Source organism: Oreochromis niloticus, linkage group LG2 (assembly GCF_001858045.2).
Source record: "Oreochromis niloticus isolate F11D_XX linkage group LG2, O_niloticus_UMD_NMBU, whole genome shotgun sequence".
In the NCBI taxonomy this organism is placed as follows: Eukaryota; Metazoa; Chordata; class Actinopteri; order Cichliformes; family Cichlidae; genus Oreochromis; species Oreochromis niloticus.
In genome coordinates, this window is record NC_031966.2 from 3,679,863 (window position 1) to 3,684,229 (window position 4,367).

Below are 4,367 nucleotides of genomic sequence, written 5' to 3' on the forward strand. Positions count from 1 at the left end.
CATTTCAGAATGTCATGGGTAGTAGGGTGAATTTCTGTTAAAAAAAAACAAAAAGAAAGAAAGAAAAGAAATAACAAACAAACAAAAACGTGTTGCCAGTTTCTTTTGGGTGCTTTGAGCACCCCAGCAGAGACGTTAAAATTCCAGAGTCCAGAACCAAAAAAGAAAAGTGTCCAGCAACTTAATAATTCATGCACACACACCCTGACCGTCTTGTAAAAGCTGAACATAACTATTGCACATTAAATAGGGTAGTGCCACAAACGATTGCCTATGCACCCAGACATTAACATTTTACACAGGCTTACTATGATGAACTATGGAAGTTAAAAGTTATTAGAAATGTTACCATCAATGAAGAGGAAACTAACACTATAACAAATCTTTTAAAATACTACAAGACAAATTTTCACCATATATTCTCAACAATACAGATTCATCTGACTAAAATTTACATTTCGAATAATGATTTATCCACTTCACCTTCATATTGTCCGACCAGGCCAAAATAAGATGGCCTGAATTGCTTCAAAGGTAAAACTCATCTGCTTTGGATAATCAATGTTGAGGGCATACAGAAGGCCAAAGAGGTGTGCCAGGGCAGTAGAGAGATCTGGAATGTTATGTAGCACGATGTCCCCTTCCAACACAACTGCATGTTCTCGCACAGACGTATCAGCATCGTCATCTTGTAGGATGGTGAGGATGGCAACTGATGCACCGTTCAACACTGGTTCCAAAATGTCAGTGTCCTGAAGAAAAGTAAAATATGAATTATTGAAAGCTAAGAAAAACTAAAGACAAAACAAATTTCTAAAGATTTTAACTTTAACCTCTATACCATGCTGGTCGTTTGACCCATGGAGGTTTTAAGAAGAAAAAGCTTATTTTCTTTTAATTAATGCCACCTTGTGAGTTTTGTACAAAAATATTTTCTGCTATGGAACAACCACTAACAATGCCCAGCTGCTGCTCAGCAGAAAAAAAGGAGTGAGAGTTATGACAACTGCAATCCCCACTATAAAATTATCTGGACTGCACTGAGAAAGTGTACATTTCCATTTTGGATAAACTCATCCTTTAAAAACATCTCATAGCAATTAGTTTTACTTGCATTACTTTTTTGTACTTACTAAGCACTTCAGGAAAACCTCTGTTGCATCTTCTCTTGAGGAAAATGGGCAGGCCTCTCAATGCCCGTTGGACACAGTGTTGGATGTCTAAAGAGTATTCAGTGGAAAACAAGAATTTCAATTAGTGAAGTAACATGGTGTACTATACACAATGCAAAATCAGAACTCTCATAGTAATGAAAGTAAAGCACAGGTCAGACCCAGCAACACGCAAAACGTACAACCCCCCCCCGCGCCCCAAAAAACCAACAACACCACCATGTTAACAATTTTACTTTCGTTTTACAAATTAAATAAAATACTGCCAAATAAGAACAAAGCAATGACTCATGACATTCATTTTTACTGACATGTTCACTGATGTGTTTTATTTGAAGCCAACATCTTTTTCAGTTTCTGTTAAGAGAAAAGTATACTCTCTTCTGAAAATGTCAGATAAAGGAGCACTTCACTCACCTGTTCATCAAGTTTATCCAGGAGGTCTTCCATCTCCTCACCAAGAGCTCCCTTCTTAGACCAGTACAGTTTCAGCAGGCCAGGCACAACTTTGTCAAGGGATGCATTGAAGGTCCCCAGGAGGTCTTTGCTTGTGATCCGATGAAATTTTCAGATATCTAAACAATACATTCACCAAAATATTGTCATTTATTCAACACAGAAAATTCCTGGGTAGCTGTCTTGGACAGTCTGCACCATGTTATATGCCTGACTGTGTCATCAACAGCAAAACCCACTTCAAAAATCTCTCATGAATACGTCTTTTGCACAGGAATAGAAACACCTCCCACAAAACCCAGTATCAATATGAAAATACATATTATGTTCTAAGTTGCACCAAAATCTGTGACCAATCAGATTCTGTGACCTGCCTTAGTATTCTTTCCCTAACAATCTCAGACTATAGAAGTCCTATTTCTAGCACAAAAAGAAAAAAAATACATGCTAAGTCAAAATTATGAGATTGCCTTTCTGTTTCACAATTTTGATTTAGCATGGGGACTCTTGTACTGGCAGAAATGTTCAGGGTAAGGATTTCAATATAACACTGGCAAGGGCCTTGACTGGAGTGGTAGCACAAGATAATAAAGTTGGCCAATGCATTACCCCAGCAAATACCGTACTGCTTCAATATAAGTATAAATCATGCCCAATTTGAATAATAATTAAATTATAAATAAATTAGGACAGTCTTACCTCCTCAGAGGAAAACAGCGCAGATCATCTCTCCTGGACCTCAGATACCATAGGCTGACACTCCACGACCTCTCTCCGCCTGAGAGAAAATGTTTGCAATAATGAAACATTTCAATATAATGTAGAAAAAAAAAACGAGAAAAAAAAGTTACGGATCGGACTCCCCGATCCTTACTGCGCATGTGCAAAGTCGGACCGTACAGATCGCGTCTACCCGTGGAATTGTACATCAAATCAATACTCCACCAACAAAAAGGCTCTCAAAACAATACAATACTTTCCACAGCTTTGAAGGATGGGTCAGGTGTATCCTTCGTGGCCCACCCTATGCCAGAATTCATAGCGCGGCCCAGCCGATTCTAGTTTCAAACAATGGCGGCAGCCACTTAGTTTTAATATTACTCTTATTACTCTTTCTGGGTCACAAAGTAAACTTTTAAGGTATTTTCAGGCGAGAATGTAGCTGTGTAAATTTCAAATATCTGCTCAGTTTATTAAGACAACACATTTTTGCAAAAATGCTTCTACGTTTTCGGAGACGTCTGTTACCACCAGCTTCGATAGCTAGCTGGGGATTCAAGGCTCGCTAGAGCAGCGAGAACAGCGAACTCCTGGCATATCATTTTCAACCCTCTGCGCGGTCCTTCGCTAACTTAAACATGATATATAAGTCCCTTAGATGACTTAAATATGTTATTGTTTGGCTTTTTTTCAGTGCTTTACTCGTTCCACCCTCCTGGGTCCTCAGGAGGATGCAGCCTAGCGCTTGTAGAAAATCCTAATAACAGATGTCGTTAGCTTACCTGCTAGGGCAAATGGCCGGCAGCTCCCGCACCTGTCCAAAAAATGGTCAAATAATACACTCCAACTTCAGACCAGGTAAAATCCGTAATGGTCGAAAAATTGTAATTTTCATCCAGTTTTGGCCACGTTTGTTCAAAGTTTCTTAGCAGGTTTTCAGTTCAGAACACATCGACAAACCACTATCACACAGTCTGCTCAGGCTCGTTTGGTCTAGTTCAAACTTATTCAGACCACGACGTGTGCCAGTCACCTACGGGGTTTCCCACCGGTTCCCAACTCGACTCAAAAAATCTGCTCAAAAGTTGATAATCTTTGTTATGCTCGCTAGAAAATCTTAGTTAGGACAACAATGGAAGAAATTTGTTGGGCAGACAAGCTATTTTAGGTTGTAAATGGAAAGTTTTATTTCTAAGTCAGTTTAATTTGAAAACTTTACTCAAATCAACAATTACTAGTTATCGTTTTTACAGTGTACAGACGACTGACTCAGGACTTTGTGGACTGGTGCCAGCTGAACTACCTCCAGATCAATGCCAGTAAAACCAAGGAGCTGGTGGTAGACTTCCGCAGGCACAAACATCCTCCACTGCAACCACTGAACATCCAAGGTATGGACATTGAGGCTGTGGACAGCTACAGGTACCTTGGTGTTCATCTGAACAACAAACTGGACTGGACTCATAATTCAGACGCCCTCTACAGGAAAGAGCAGAGCAGGCTGTACCTGCTGCGGAGACTCAGGTCGTTTGGAGTGGAGGGCCCACTCCTGAAGACCTTCTATGACTCTGTGGTGGCCTCAGCCATCTTTTATGGTGTGGTCTGCTGGGGCGGCAACATCTCCGCCGGGGACAGGAAGAGACTTAACAGGCTGATCCGCAGGGCCAGCTCTGTTCTAGGATGCCCTCTGGACCCAGTGGAGGTGGTGAGTGACAGGAGAATGGTGGCTAAGCTGTCATCCCTGTTGGACAACATCTCCCACCCCATGCATGAGACTGTGACACCACTGAGCAGCTCCTTCAGTGGCAGGCTGCGGCACCCACGGTGTGGGACGGAGAGATTTCGCAGGTCTTTCCTCCCCACTGCTGTCAGACTCCACAATAAAGACTTTAACTGATCAAACACACACATCCACAAATGTGCAATAACACTAATGTGCAATAATCTTTTCTGGCATCGTTGTATTTTTACTCATATAGCATTTGTACTCTATTTTTATCTCATTGTATATTTTATTCT

At 40.9% G+C, this 4,367-nt stretch overlaps 1 long non-coding RNA gene across 1 annotated transcript; it reads right to left on the minus strand.

Moving 5' to 3' along the window:
* Positions 1-367: 367 nt before the first annotated feature.
* On the minus strand, positions 368-3,603 carry LOC109203231 (uncharacterized). Its single transcript, XR_002063149.2, has 5 exons — positions 3,131-3,603; positions 2,328-2,406; positions 1,590-1,747; positions 1,134-1,220; positions 368-752 (listed from the first exon to the last, which is right to left on the minus strand). It is a non-coding gene; the product is annotated as an uncharacterized LOC109203231 (long non-coding RNA).
* Between the last annotated feature and the right edge of the window lie 764 nt (positions 3,604-4,367).